We start from the raw sequence: 16,171 nt of genomic DNA, 5'->3' as shown, positions 1-16,171 counted from the left end.
GAAAGAAAGAAAGAAAGAAAGAAAGATTAGTTAGAAAGAAAGAAAGAAAGAAAGAAAGAAAGAAAGAAAGAAAGAAAGAAAGAAAGATTAGTTAGAAAGAAAGAAAGAAAGAAAGAAAGAAAGAAAGAAAGAAAGAAAAAAAGAGAAAGATTAGTTTCTCATTAGATTAGATTAGCTCATATAGTATATAGAACGGCAGTTTGGTTTAGTCTTCAAGGTATTTTGATTTGAATTTTCGTCGGTTTGAATTTTTTAGAACTCCCCAATGTAAGTCAATGGGAGTTTTTGAATGAGTTTTTTCGAGTTTTGATCGTCATTTTTAGGAAAACCGTAAGTCCGATCAGTCTGAAAAGATATAGCACACTTGGTCAGAACAGTTTGAGTGTCTGAGCCGAGTTTGGAGTATGTAGAGTGAAAGCTCTAGGAGGAGTTTGATATAGAAATTTTTAGTCTCAGAAGAATAATAATAACTAGATGCGAAAGTTCGTCGAGACAAACTTTAAGTTGGCTTGAGAAAAGTTTGGAGCAGAACGTTTTTTGCTAGGCAGTTGCTAGGATGTTATGGGTGGTTGCTATGGTGTTGCTATGGTATTTTGGGCGGTTGCTAGGGTGTTCTGGGTGGTTGCTAGGGTATTTTGGGTGGTTGCTAGGGTATTCTGGGTGGTTGCTAGGCGGTTGCTAGGGTTTTCTGGGTGGTTGCTAGGCTGTTTTGGGTGGTTGCTAGGGTATTCTGGGTGGTTGCTAGGCGGTTGCTAGGATATTTCTGATGGTTGCTAGGGTCTTTTGGGTGGTTGCTAGGCGGTTGCTAGGATATTTTAGGTGGTTGCTAGGGTCTTTTGGGTGGTTGCTAGGTGGTTGCTAGGGTCTTTTGGGTGGTTGCTAGGTGGTTGCTAGGATGTTTTGGGTGGTTGCTAGGGTCTTTTGGGTGGTTGCTAGGCGGTTGCTAGGGTGGTTTGGGTGGTTGCTAGGATATTTTGGGTGGTTGCTAGGGTCTTTTGGGTGGTTGCTAGGCGGTTGCTAGGGTGTTTTGGGTGGTTGCTAGGGTCTTTTGGGTGGTTGCTAGGGTATTTTGGGTGGTTGCTAGGGTGTTCTCGGTGGTTGCTAGGGTCTTTTGGGTGGTTGCTAGGCGTTGCTAGGGTGTTTTGGGTGGTTGCTAGGGTCTTTTGGGTGGTTGCTAGGGTGTTCTGGGTGGTTGCTAGGGTGTTCTGGGTGGTTGCTAGGGTCTTTTGGGTAGTTGCTAGGCAGTTGCTAGGATATTTTGGGTAGTTGCTAGGGTCTTTTGGATGGTTGCTAGGCAGTTGCTAGGATATTTCGGTGGTTGCTAGGGTCTTTTGGGTGGTTGCTAGGCGGTTGCTAGGGTATTTTGGGTGGTTGCTAGGGTCTTTTGGGTGGTTGCTAGGCGGTTGCTAGGGTCTTTTGGGTGGTTGCTAGGGTGGTTGCTAGGTGGTTGCTAGGGTGTTATGGGTGGTTGCTAGGCTGTTCTGGGTGGTTGCTAGGCGGTTGCTAAGGTATTCAGGGCGGTTGATATGGTGTTACTAGGTGGCTGGTAGTTGTCACAGATGGTTACTATGGAGTTTTTATAGAGTTCTTAGCATGATCTTGGCATGATTTAACACTTAACTAATCACTACTAGCATGTAGCTATTCACTGCTAGCATGTGTAGTATGTTGGAAGTGCTGTTTGCTAGCATGAGTCAAAAGAGCCAAACCTCATCTCTATACGATGTTCTGATACAGAGATATAGGTCTTACAAAACGGTTGCTAGGGTACTCGAGTTTGGTTGCTATGGAGTTGCTTGGGAGCTGGAAGATTTAAACTTAATAAGTTTATAGTGGTTTGAAGTTTACAGTAGTTTACAGTAGTTTGAAGTTTGACAGATAGATAAATAAGTTAGATAGACACACACACACACACACACACACACACACACACTCTAACTCGCTCACACACTCACTCATAAACTCAGTGTGTGTGTCTGAGTTTAGAGTTTATAAGTGTATAAATTGATGAGTTTATAAGTGTATGAGTTCTTGAGTTTTGAGTTTATAAGTTTAAATCAGTTTAGAGTTTATAAGTTTAAATGAGATTAAGAGTTCAGAGTTTATTAATTTTATGAGTTTGAGTTCATAAGTTTATGAATTCATGAGTTTATAAGTTAATTAGTTTATAAGTGTTTATAGTTTAGAGTTTTTTAGTTTAAATGAGTCTCAATGGCTCATATAGTATATAGAACGGCAGTTTGGTTTAGTCTTCAAGGTGTTTAGATTTAAATTTTTGTCGGTTTGAATTTTTTAGAACTCCCCAATGTAAGTCAATGGAGTTTTTGAATGAGTTTTTTCGAGTTTTGATCGTCATTTTTAGGAAAACCGTAAGTCCGATCAGTCTGAAAAGATATAGCATACCGAGTCAGATCAGTCTGAGTGTCCGAGCCGAGTTTGGAGTATGTAGAGTTAAAGCTCTAGGAGGAGTTTGATATAGATTTTTTTAGGGTCAGAAGAATAATAATAATAAGTTTAAATAGGATTTCAATATGTTGGCTTTCTCAAGCCAACTTAACTAGATGCGAAAGTTCGTCGAGACAAACTTTAAGTTGGCTTGAGAAAGTTTGGACCAGAAAGTTTTTTGCTAGGCGGTTGCTAGGGTATTCTGAGTGGTTGCCAGGCAGTTGCTAGGATATTTCTGGTGGTTGCTAGGGTCTTTTGGGTGGTTGCTAGGCGGTTGCTAGGGTATTTTGGGTGGTTGCTAGGGTGTTCTGGGTGGTTGCTAGGCGGTTGCTAGGGTGTTCTGGGTGGTTACTAGGGTGTTTTGGGTGGTTGCTAGGCGGTTGCTAGGATATTTTGGGTGGTTGCTAGGGTCTTTTGGGTGGTTGATAGGCGGTTGCTAGGGTATTTTAGGTGGTTGCTAGGGTATTTTAGGTGGTTGCTAGGGTATTCTGGGTGGTTGCTAGGCGGTTGCTAGGGTATTTTGGGTGGTTGCTAGGGTCTTTTGGGTAGTTGCTAGGCGGTTTCTAAGATATTTTCGGTGGTTGCTAGGGTGTTCTGGGTGGTTGCTAGGCGGTTGCTAGGGTATTTTGGGTGGTTGCTAGGGTGTTCTGGGTGGTTGCTAGGTGGTTGCTAGGGTGTTCTGGGTGGTTACTAGGGTGTTCTGGGTGGTTGCTAGGCGGTTGCTAGGATATTTTGGATGGTTGCTAGGGTATTTTGGGTGGTTGCTAGGCGGTTGCTAGGGTATTTTGGGTGGTTGCTAGGGTGTTCTGGGTGGTTGCTATGGTGTTCTAAGGTATTTTGGGTGGTTGATAGGGTGTTCTGAGTGGTTGCTATGGTGTTGCTAGGGTGTTCTAAGGTATTTTGGGTGGTTGCTAGGGTGTTCTGGGTGGTTGTTAGGCAGTTGCTAGGGTGTTCTGAGTGGTTGCTATGGTGTTGCTAGGCGGTTGCTAGGGTATTCTGGGTGGTTGCTATGGTGTTGCTAGGCGGTTGGTAGTTGTCAAAGATGGTTTATATGGAGTTAATAACGAGTGCCTTCAATACGGCACTCGGCCTGCGGCCTCGTGCCTATGGCCGAATAGGCACAAGCATGGAGCGATATCGCAAGGCCATGAGAGTAAAATTGCTTTAAAAAATAAAAAAATAATAAAAAAATGTTTTTTTTTGGTTTAGGGTGGTTGCTAGGGAGCTCTTAGTGGTTGCTAGGGTGCTGAAACTGGTTGCTAGGGTGTGGCTATGAAGATTTTAGGCCATTACTTATTGGTTGCTTGATAATATAAATCCTCTGAGGGAGAGAGAGAGGGAGAGACGCAGGGCTGTCAGGCCCTTTGGAGTCTGTGTGTGTGAAAACGGCAGTTTGGATTCAAATGTTTTTAGAACTCCCCAATGTAAGTCAATGGGAGTTTTTCCGAGTTTTGATCGTCATTTTTAGGAAAACCGTAAGTCCGATCAGTCTGAAAAGATATAGCAACGCGAGTCAGATCAGTTTGAGTGTCTGAGCCGAGTTTGGAGTATGTAGAGTTAAAGCTCTAGGAGGAGTTTCATATAGAAATTTTAGTCTCGGAATAATAATAATAATAATAATAATAATAACTAGATTAAAAAGTTCGTCGAGACAAACTTTAAGTTGGCTTGAGAAAGTTTGGACCAGAAAGTTTTTTGCTAGGCCGTTGCTAGGGTGTTGCTAAGTGGTTGCTAAGGTGTTTTAGGTGGTTGCTAGGCAGTTGCTAGGGTGTTATGGGTGGTTGCTAGGGTGTTCTGGGTGGTTGCTATGCTGTTGCTAGGTGGTTGCTAGGGTGTTTCGGGTTGGTTGCTAGGGTGTTCTGGGTGGTTGCTAGGGTGTTTTGGGTGGTTGCTAGGCGGTTGCTAGGGTGTTATAGGTGGTTGCTAGGGTGTTGCTAGGCGGTTGCTAGGGTGTTCTGGGTGGTTGCTAGGCGGTTGCTAGGGTGTTATAGGTGGTTGCTATGGTGTTGCTAGGCGGTTGCTAGGGTGTTCTGGGTGGTTGCTATGCTGTTGCTAGGTGGTTGCTAGGGTGTTCTGGGTGGTTGCTATGGTGTTGCTAGGCGGTTGCTAGGGTATTCTGGGTCATTGCTAGGCGGTTGCTATGGTGTTGCTAGGCGGTTGCTAAGGTATTTTGGGTGGTTGCTAGGCGGTTGCTAGGGTGTTCTGGGTGGTTGCTATGGTGTTGCTAGGCGGTTGCTAAGGTATTCTGGGTGGTTGCTAGGCGGTTGCTAGGGTGTTCTGGGTGGTTGCTATGGTGTTGCTAGGCGGTTGCTAAGGTATTCTGGGTGGTTGCTAGGCGGTTGCTAGGGTGTTCTGGGTGGTTGCTATGGTGTTGCTAGGCGGTTGCTAGGGTGTTCTGGGTTGTTGCTAGGCAGTTGCTAGGTGTTCTGGGTGGTTGCTAGGCAGTTGCTAGGGTGTTCTGGCTGTTTGCTAGGTGTTCTGGGTGGTTGCTAGGCAGTTGCTAGGTGTTCTGGGGGGTTGCTAGGCAGTTGCTAGGGTGTTCTGGGTGGTTGCTAGGGTATATTTGGTGGTTACTAGAGCATTTCTAGATGTTGCTAGGGTGTTCAAGATGGTTGCTAAGGTATTTTTGGTAGTTGCTATGGTGTTACTAGGTGGTTGGTAGTTGTCAAAGATGGTTACTATGGAGTTTTTATAGAGTTCTTAAAATCTTTAATAACGAGTGCCTTCAGTACGGCACTCGGCCTGCGGCCTCGTGCCTATGGCCGAATAGGCACAAGCATGGAGCAATATCGCAAGGCCACGAGTGTAATATTGCGTTAAAAAATACAAAAAAATGTAAAAAAAATTTTTTTTTGGTTTAGGGTGGTTGCTAGGGAGCTCTTAGTGGTTGCTAGGATGCTGAAACTGGTTGCTATGGTGTGGCTATGAAGATTTTAGGCCATTACTTATTGGTTGCTTGATAATATAAATCCTCTGAGGGAGAGAGAGAGGGAGAGACGCAGGGCTGTCAGGCCCTTTGGAGTCTGTGTGTGTGAAAACGGCAGTTTGGATTCAAATGTTTTTAGAACTCCCCAATGTAAGTCAATGGGAGTTTTTCCGAGTTTTGATCGTCATTTTTAGGAAAACCGTAAGTCCGATCAGTCTGAAAAGATATAGCAACGCGAGTCAGATCAGTTTGAGTGTCTGAGCCGAGTTTGGAGTATGTAGAGTTAAAGCTCTAGGAGGAGTTTCATATAGAAATTTTAGTCTCGGAATAATAATAATAATAATAATAATAAGTTTAAATAGGATTTCAATATGTTGGCTCTCTCAAGCCAACTTAATAAGTTTAAATAGGATTTCAATATGTTGGCTCTCTCAAGCCAACTTAATAATAATAATAATAAGTTTAAATAGGATTTCAGTAAATTGGCTCTCCAAGCCAACTTAATAATAAGTTTAAATAGGATTTCAGTAAATTGGCTCTCCAAGCCAACTTAATAATAATAAGTTTAAATAGGATTTCAATATGTTGGCTCTCTCAAGCCAACTTAATAATTCTCTTAGCTGAACTGTGACAACACAGAATCCAGTGATATTTCTCTAATTCAGCAGATTTCAGTGAACCTTGTATACTGAATTTCTGTGTTTCCTGTTTGTTTCTGTTTCTGTTGACACTATAAAAAAAATATAAATATATATACAGTATATGGTCGCCTTTATCCAATTGTAATTTATAAAATATATAACTTAACAGTTTCTCATGGAATATTGTTTAAGATGTTAACCATGTATTACAAAGACAGTTCATATTTAATGCTTGTTACATGGTTTTGGTTCCTATGCACTTGTCAAAACAATATTCATGGTGGCACTTTTTATATTGCTCTATTATGCTCCATCACCTGCTGAACACAAAAACTCTTTTTAAACCTGATTTTTATTTATTTATTTATTTATTGGTTGGTGGGTGGGTGGGTGGGTATACAAATAACTGTCAGAATGTTAAAGGTGCAGTGTGTGATTTTTAGCGGCATCTAGTGGTGAGATTTGCGAATTGCAAACACTCATGGGCCATTCCTCAAATTGCAAACTCGAAGGAGAAGCTACGGTGGCCGACGCGTCGTCTGAGTTACCAGAGAGTAGCAAGTCAAGCAATGAGGTTTCTTTATATTATATTATATTTTATTAGGGCCCAAGCCCTGAAAGGGCGAAGGCCCTATTGTTTTCGTAAGGATTATTTTTTTTATTTTTTTTAATTTTTTTTATTCATTATTTTCGAACACCAATAAATATAACCAAATGCTTATTTTATGAAATTCACACATCAAAACTCTTTCAATTAAATACTCTTTTTAACCTTGTTACACATGCTCCCCCGGAAGAATGTCTTAACATTTTAAAGATAAATTAATTAATCTGGTGCACTTAGAAAGTTAAGACCTCCAGCCCATGTTAAGTGTGCAAATTAAACAAAGAAAAAGGTCATTTTTCACCGGGAACACAAAAAGTGTAACAAGGTGACAAAACCCCCTTTAAAAAAGCACGAAAATTGTCACAAAAGATTTGAGAAGAAGTTAAACTCTTTGTGAATAAATTCACTAAGTTTTAGTCCAATGCGATAACATTAACTAGTATTTTCGTGAAAAAGAACATTTTCTCTGGGTCAAAACACACATTTCAGTTCAATCAACTTGTAAAAGTGCATGTACCAGTATATGACCCCTTTAAGTATAGCCTAGTCCACAAGACAAATACAAACACAAAATACAAGACATACTACATATTAACTTGAATGATCCACAACTTTTGTTTTTTTGTTTTTTGTAATGGTTGTTCATGAGTCCCTTGTTTGTCCCGAACAGTTAAACTGCTCAATGGTCTTCAGAAAAATCCTCCAGCTCCTGCACATTATTTGCTTTTCCAGCATCTTCTGCATATTTGACTCCTTACTAGCAGTGATTGTATGATTTTGAGATCCATATTTTCACACTGGGACTCAGACACAACTATTACAAACGCTGCAAACATTCAGTGATGCTCAAGAAGGAAATATCCATGAAGAGCCAGGGCGTCTAAATTGGTGTAAATTGTTCTTATTTTGTTTAAAAATTAATTAATTAGTTTAATACTGCCATTCAGAGGCTAAATAAGATATTAACATGTAAAAGAAAACACACAACATATGTCAAAATACCATCAACACCTACTGTGTGTTGTTTTTTAACACATCTCTTTTTAGAGTAAATAACATTAACATCCCAAACATTAATGCATCTTCAAAAGAGGTTGGGGTAGATAGCGGAAGTCCCCATAAAATACAAGTGACTTTTCTGACCACAGTTTCCTAAGTTTGTAATGTTTTAAACTCAGATCAGCATTTACAGAACTGAAACAACCAACACCCTTCCTCTTCTCAAAATCCACTTTTTTTCCCACACAAGACTGTATAAAGAGTTAGAGTTTTATAAGTCAACTTTTCTCAGTGACTTGTAAAAGACTTGCACTGTCACGTGTGGTTTCAGGCAGACAGAAGAATAAAGTTCCAACACGAAGTTTAATTAGAAACATCCACATGACAGGCAAACAGGCAGGGCAACACACACTTAATGTAACAGTGATCAGACAGAGAATGAATGTGAGAGACCAACTTATATACCAAACACAAATGAGGAGGATGCAGCTGACACATATGGATATAATAATGAGGAGTGGGAAAACTGAACAAAGGAACATGATGAAAATGAAAACCAACTAAAAGTCCATGATAATGAAACCAAGAACACAATGGAAAGACTGACTTCTGCAATGATTATGTCTAAAAGCTTGGTTATGGTGCAAGTAATGGGTGTAAACATGAAACATAACATGAACTTTACAATAAGATGATATTACATATTGTAATATACAATCATATAGCAATTTGTTCAACATCTTATTTAAATAATACATTATACACTCCCACAAAAACTACATAGATCTAAATTTATCTGACATCTCAGTTAAATAGCTGGAGGAGGAGCTCAATCTGAAGGTGACGCCCTAAACTTGACAACGTTTAAAAGTTACTCAACTGAAACACTCCTCAATCATCATCATTTACTGGACAGCAGACCTGAATAATTCTCTTAGCTGAACTGTGACAACACAGAATCCAGTGATATTTCTCTAATTCAGCAGATTTCAGTGAACCTTGTATACTGAATTTCTGTGTTCCCTGTTTGTTTCTGTTTCTGTTGACACTATAAAAAAAATATAAATATATATACAGTATATGGTCGCCTTTATCCAATTGTAATTTATAAAATATATAACTTAACAGTTTCTCATGGAATATTGTTTAAGATGTTAACCATGTATTACAAAGACAGTTCATATTTAATGCTTGTTACATGGTTTTGGTTCCTATGCACTTGTCAAAACAATATTCATGGTGGCACTTTTTATATTGCTCTATTATGCTCCATCACCTGCTGAACACAAAAACTCTTTTTAAACCTGATTTTTATTTATTTATTTATTTATTGGTGGGTGGGTGGGTGGGTGGGTGGGTATACAAATAATTGTCAGAATGTTAAAGGTGCAGTGTGTGATTTTTAGCGGCATCTAGTGGTGAGATTTGCGAATTGCAAACACTCATGGGCCATTCCTCAAATTGCAAACTCGAAGGAGAAGCTACGGTGGCCGACGCGTCGTCTGAGTTACCAGAGAGTAGCAAGTCAAGCAATGAGGTTTCTTTATATTATATTATATTTTATTAGGGCCCAAGCCCTGAAAGGGCGAAGGCCCTATTGTTTTCGTAAGGATTATTTTTTTTTTTTTTTTTTTTTTTTTTATTCATTATTTTCGAACACCAATAAATATAACCAAATGCTTATTTTATGAAATTCACACATCAAAACTCTTTCAATTAAATACTCTTTTTAACCTTGTTACACATGCTCCCCCGGAAGAATGTCTTAACATTTTAAAGATAAATTAATTAATCTGGTGCACTTAGAAAGTTAAGACCTCCAGCCCATGTTCAGTGTGCAAATTAAACAAAGAAAAAGGTCATTTTTCACCGGGAACACAAAAAGTGTAACAAGGTGACAAAACCCCCTATAAAAAAGCATGAAAATTGTCACAAAAGATTTGAGAAGAAGTTAAACTCTTTGTGAATAAATTCACTAAGTTTTAGTCCAATGCGATAACATTAACTAGTATTTTCGTGAAAAAGAACATTTTCTCTGGGTCAAAATGACCCGAACACAACCTGAGGGACAAACTTTTTTTGTGGACTCAAATGAAATGTTCACAATAATAAAATGCTCACATTATAAATATTAGTTTATAAAGTAAATTGGCAGGTCCCAAGATCGCTACTGCGCAGACTCAGGTCCCGAGATCGCTACTGCTCAGACTCAGGTCCCGATATCGCTACTGCGCAGCCTCAGGTCCCGAGAACGCTACTGCGCAGACTCAGGTCCCGAGATCGGTACTGCGCAGACTCAGGTCCCGAGATTGCTACTGCGCAGACTCAGGTCCCGAGAAGGTCCCGAGATCGCTACTGCACAGACTCAGGTCCCGAGAAGGTCCCGAGATCGCTACTGCACAGACTCAGGTCCCGAGAAGGTCCCGAGATCACTACTGCACAGACTCAGATCCCGAGATCGCTACTGCGCAGACTCAGGTCCCGAGAAGGTCCCGAGATCGCTACTGCGCAGACTCAGGTCCCGAGATCGCTACTGCGCAGACTCAGGTCCCGAGATCGCTACTGCGCAGACTCAGGTCCCGAGATCGCTACTGCGCAGACTCAGGTCCCGAGATCGCTACTGCTCAGACTCAGGTCCCGAGATCGCTACTGCGCAGACTCAGGTCCCGAGATCGCTACTGCGCAGACTCAGGTCCCGAGATCGCTACTGCGCAGACTCAGGTCCCGAGATCGCTACTGCGCAGACTCAGGTCCCGAGATCGCTACTGCGCAGACTCAGGTCCCGAGATCGCTACTGCTCAGACTCAGGTCCCGAGATCGCTACTGCGCAGACTCAGGTCCCGAGAACGCTACTGCGCAGACTCAGGTCCCGAGATCGCTACTGCACAGACTCAGGTCCCGAGATCGCTACTGCACAGACTCAGGTCCCGAGATGGTCCCAAGATCACTACTGCGCAGACTCAGATCCCGAGATCGCTACTGCGCAGACTCAGGTCCCGAGATCGCTACTGCGCAGACTCAGGTCCCGAGAACGCTACTGCGCAGACTCAGGTCCCGAGAACGCTACTGCTCAGACTCAGGTCCCGAGATTGCTACTGCACAGACTCAGGTCCCGAGATCACTACTGCGCAGACTCAGGTCCCGAGATCGCTACTGCACAGACTCAGGTCCCGAGAAGGTCCCGAGATCACTACTGCGCAGACTCAGGTCCCGAGATCGCTACTGCACAGACTCAGGTCCCGAGAAGGTCCCGAGATCACTACTGCACAGACTCAGATCCCGAGATCACTACTGCGCAGACTCAGGTCCCGAGATCGCTACTGCACAGACTCAGGTCCCGAGAAGGTCCCGAGATCGCTACTGCGCAGACTCAGGTCCCGAGATCGCTACTGCGCAGACTCAGGTCCCGAGAAGGTCCCGAGATCACTACTGCGCAGACTCAGGTCCCGAGATCGCTACTGCTCAAACTCAGGTCCCGAGATCGCTACTGCGCAGACTAAGGTCCCGAGATTGCTACTGCACAGACTCAGGTCCCGAGATTGCTACTGCACAGACTCAGGTCCCGAGAAGGTCCCGAGATCACTACTGCGCAGACTCAGATCCCGAGATCACTACTGCGCAGACTCAGGTCCCGAGATCGCTACTGCGCAGACTCAGGTCAAGAGATTGCTACTGCACAGACTCAGGTCCCGAGATCGCTACTGCACAGACTCAGGTCCCGAGAAGGTCCCAGATCACTACTGCGCAGACTCAGATCCCGAGATCGCTACTGCGCAGACTCAGGTCCCGAGATCGCTACTGCTCAGACTCAGGTCCCGAGAAGGTCCCGAGATCACTACTGTGCAGACTCAGGTCCCGAGATCGCTACTGCGCAGACTCAGGTCCCGAGATCGCTACTGCTCAAACTCAGGTCCCGAGATCGCTACTGCGCAGACTCAGGTCCCGAGATTGCTACTGAAAAGACTCAGGTCCCGAGATCGCTACTGCACAGACTCAGGTCCCGAGAAGGTCCCGAGATCACTACTGCGCAGACTCAGATCCCGAGATCACTACTGCGCAGACTCAGGTCCTGAGATCGCTACTGCACAGACTCAGATCCCGAGATCACTACTGCGCAGACTCAGGTCCCGAGATCGCTACTGCACAGACTCAGGTCCCGAGATCACTACTGCGCAGACTCAGATCCCGAGATCACTACTGCGCAGACTCAGGTCCTGAGATCGCTACTGCGCAGACTCAGGTCCCGAGATTGCTACTGCACAGACTAAGGTCCCGAGATCGCTACTGCACAGACTCAGGTCCCGAGAAGGTCCCGAGATCACTACTGCGCAGACTCAGGTCCCGAGATTGCTACTGCACAGACTCACGTCCCGAGAAGGTCCCGAGATCACTACTGCACAGACTCAGATCCCGAGATCACTACTGCGCAGACTCAGGTCCCGAGATCGCTACTGCACAGACTCAGGTCCCGAGATCACTACTGCGCAGACTCAGATCCCGAGATCACTACTGCGCAGACTCAGGTCCCGAGATCACTACTGCACAGACTCAGGTCCCGAGAAGGTCCCGAGATCGCTACTGCGCAGTCCCAAGATGTCAGCGCCATATCGGGGTCACTGGCGTCTTCTCTTCTCACCGATGGAAGAAACGAAGGGGCGTCGTCCATTTACACAACACCGCTTTCAACTAAAAACAGAACATTTTGTATGCGTTTTTGTTGTTCATATACACGACAACAGTGTTTTGGGGACCTGAAAACGCAATCTTTAGAAAATGGTTTCAAAGTGCAAGTTTTTTTAAAAAAAGCGAGGCTATTATAGTTTCTGTGTAAACAACCAAAGCACGAATCTGTGAAAATGGTGACGTCATGCGCATCCGTATTACGTGTTTAGTCTGACTCCATACTATAGGCATGCGAGTTTGGCATGAGTCTGCTCTGTAAAAGAATGCATACATGTGTACAGGCGCACACACAGTCTGCTCCGGTCCAGAGACACGATAGCACAGGATCGTATACGCGAGTTAGCACAGACCACAAAACGCATCAAACCCATTTGAAACATTATGTGGTTGTAAACACTGAAAAGTTGTGATATATGACAGCTCTGAGCGTGCCTGTCTCTGGCTCAGCGCCAGCCAACACGCAAAAGCACATTTGAATTTAGCAGTTGATCATGTGATGCACTGACCGTTCTAATCACACCAGTGTGATCGTACACTCTAGGAACCAGCCAAGACTGATCACACCGGTGTGATTGTACACTCCAGGAACCAGCCAAGACTGATCACACCGGTGTGATTGTACGTGCGAAAGGGTTAAAGGGCACCAACAGATGGTACGCAACCAGAATGCCTATTACTGCCGCACCAGCCACCGTGGCGAAATTACCGCGGCAGAAATAAACGAGCCGCATTTCAAAGTCGTTCGCGAAATGACCGCCAGGTGGCGCAAAGGGACATTGTGCAAAACAGCAGCAATTGCCGTATTTTAAAATGTAAGTGGGTTAAATATGAAACCCTAAGCCTAATAGGCATTTTTTATATATATAAATAGGCCTATAGGCTACAACAGAATATAACCAAAGATAGAATCAATTTTAGAACTGAAAAAATATAATCAAAAGTTAAAAATAGAGACGACATTAGGAGCAATGACGCTGAATATTTTTACTATTCTATTGAGGAATTAGATAAATGAAGAGAGCTTCTCTGTCGTGAGCGATATAATTGCATAGTAATTTATAGTGATTTCAAAAGCAGTCCTGTAAAAAAAAAAAAAAATACATGGGGTAGGCCTATAGCCTTACCATATAGCCTACAGAAATAATTTTTGAGAGATTACGCGGAGCGCGTTTTAGTTAAGATCCTAGATCCTAGTTTCAATGCCCTTAATGTATATAGGCTACTGCTTTAAAAAAAAAAATGTCACAAGTTTGAGATTGTTTTGAATTAAATATTGAAGTTTAAAATTTAGTGTTTTGGCACACCAGGCCGAGTGATGTTACGTATTGTTCAAAAATCAGGTTTTATTCTGGCATGTTAAATTGGCGTTAGAACATTTTTAGATTTATTAGATTTAGATTTTAGATTTCGTTAGATTTATTTTTCTCATAACAGCTAAAATAACTTAATATAGGCCTTGTCTTAATATGACCTACTTAGGCATATTATAGGCTATAGGCTACTATTAATAAATGAGCAAAACTTGGCCACTAAATATTTAATATTCAATTATTTTAATTATCACAATTAAAGTTTTAATTTTATTAAATTGAAAAAGCGCAACATTCAGCATTCAATCAAATATTCTAAAAGATTTATTATTAATAATGTTATTTCAACATAATATCTCGTTATTTAGACATAATATGTGTGCGTGTGTCAGGTTTCGTATAGACGAAGCAGGCAAGATGGTAAGTTTAAATGCTTTAATTTGCAGAATGGATCGGTACAGCGTAACAGGTGAGTAAACAGTAAGTTGAATATCAGATGATAGCTTAATACACCCTTAAATCGGTGTGACGCTCATGTAAGGATATACAATAGTGGTTATTCACAAACAATCACAACAATAAACAACAAAGTGCACTCACATGCTGCTTAATCAGGGAACTACACTGCGACCAAAATGGTCGCATATGCGACCTTTTGAAATGCCATTGCGACCCTAATTTTTAATGGGTCGCAAATGTATCACTGATTATTTTTGTACCTATGTTTTAGGCAGTATGCTATGATTTACTATGAGCATTTATTAAAACAGAAATGTGTATTTTAAGAATACGTTTTATAACGTGCTCTGAGCATTCAAAACATCAAGTTGGCTTCAGCCCCGCGACTGTTACTTAGATTAAAACGTAGCCTACCATTGTATCAGTGCTGCGTGAGCTCTCTCTCTCACACAAACACGGACGCGCAAATTGACGGGCTATAGTTTAAATTTTAACGTGTTCTAACCAGACTGTAAAAAATAGGTTCTAACGTGTGCGTTCCTCAGCGCGTACATGTGAAGCTCACATGCACTAAAAGCCTGTCTACCAGCGCCTCCCACATAGCAACATTGTGTCGGCCCAGATCCGGCCCACATCTGGCACACGTGGAAAGATGATCTGGCCCACATGCAGCGTGGATCTACGGCACTTGAGTGGGCCACTACTGTTTGCCAGATCTGGGCCACAAGCAGGCCATAGCAATGCCACATGTCAGCCAAGGGCAAAGAAATAAACCAGAACTGGACCTTATCTGAGCCACAAAGTCTGTATATATTAAATATGAAGTCATCTCAGCCTTAATAAGTTAACAAAAAGAATCACTGAAATAAAGAAGAGAACAGAAAAGAGACGAGCAGAAACACAAGAACTACAACTGACTTCAGACACAGTCTTCGATGAAATCAACTGAAGAGAAAAGAAGACATTAAATCTGTGAAGATCTCAGCAGAGGAGGATTAAACAACTCCACAAACAGCATTACCAGCTTCACTTATTACTAACCAGACTGACTTTATTTCTGTCAGACGTCTACAAAAGTTATTATTGAGAATTAACAGAGGTTTAACTCAAATGTGTTTAATTTGAAGTCACCATAACAGTGATGAGTGCTTCCATTAGTTGGGCTCTTAACTCTTCTTCTATCTTTTGTCTTCTTTGGCTGCTGTGACAGTGTGTTTGTCAACCACATTTGCAGCAGCAAAGAAAGCTAAAGTGAAATGAGTCCAGGTGATGATGGTTACCTGTTGATGGTTTTATTATCATCATGAAATAACCTGTTTCACTGATGTCTTTGGAATCTAGCAATTGTGTTGTACCATTAATATATTCTCATCACAAACCCTGTGTTAATGCAGCGTGAGGTCCAGCAATATTATAACAATCAGTTAGAAGATTTTAACAAACATGAGCACGAAATATGAGGCAATGGTGACACACAGAGATATCAAAAATCAGCACATGAATCTCAACAAGGGTGACAATATTTTTTTTTTTAAATAGATTAATTCAGAACATCACTGAAAAGCTACTAAATGTCACTACAAAAACAACAGCAAAAAAATAAAAGCAAATATTTAGAATCAAACAAAATTATAGGACAATTCAGCTGCATAACTTATTCATGTTGCAGTGCATGCTGGGAGTTTTGTACTATGCTGGTACCCAGCATGCATTGCAGCAAGGTACTTTTGATTGTCACCATTGTTGAGATTCATATGTTGATTATTGATGTCTGTGTTTGTCATCAAACTGTAATGCTTCATGCTCATATTTGTTAACTGATTGTTATAATATTGCTGGATCTCACGTGGCTGCAGATGTTATGGATGTATGTAATGTGAATATATTAGTTGAACAACATCATTTTTAGGTTTCAAAGACATCAGTGAAACAGGTTATTTCATGATGAATATAAATCCATTAACAGGCAACCATCATCACCTGATCTCATTTCACTTTAGCTTTCTTTGCTGCTGCAAATGTGTTTGACAAACACACTGTCACAGCAGCCAAAAAAGACGAAAGATATAAGAAGAGTTAAGAGCTCAACTAATGGAAGCAC

General features: G+C 42.0%; 1 protein-coding gene across 1 annotated transcript in view; it reads left to right on the top strand.

Annotated features, from left to right (window-relative positions):
• Positions 1–16,171, top strand: part of LOC311079747 (zinc-binding protein A33-like) — a 270,005-nt gene that overhangs the window by 172,947 nt on the left and 80,887 nt on the right. The gene's annotated exons all lie outside the window — the stretch shown is intronic.

This window comes from Abramis brama, assembly GCF_963993115.1.
Source record: "Abramis brama genome assembly, chromosome: 1".
NCBI lineage: Eukaryota > Metazoa > Chordata > Actinopteri > Cypriniformes > Leuciscidae > Abramis > Abramis brama.
Note: the sequence above shows the minus strand (reverse complement) of the source record. Positions and strands in the feature narration are given on the sequence as shown.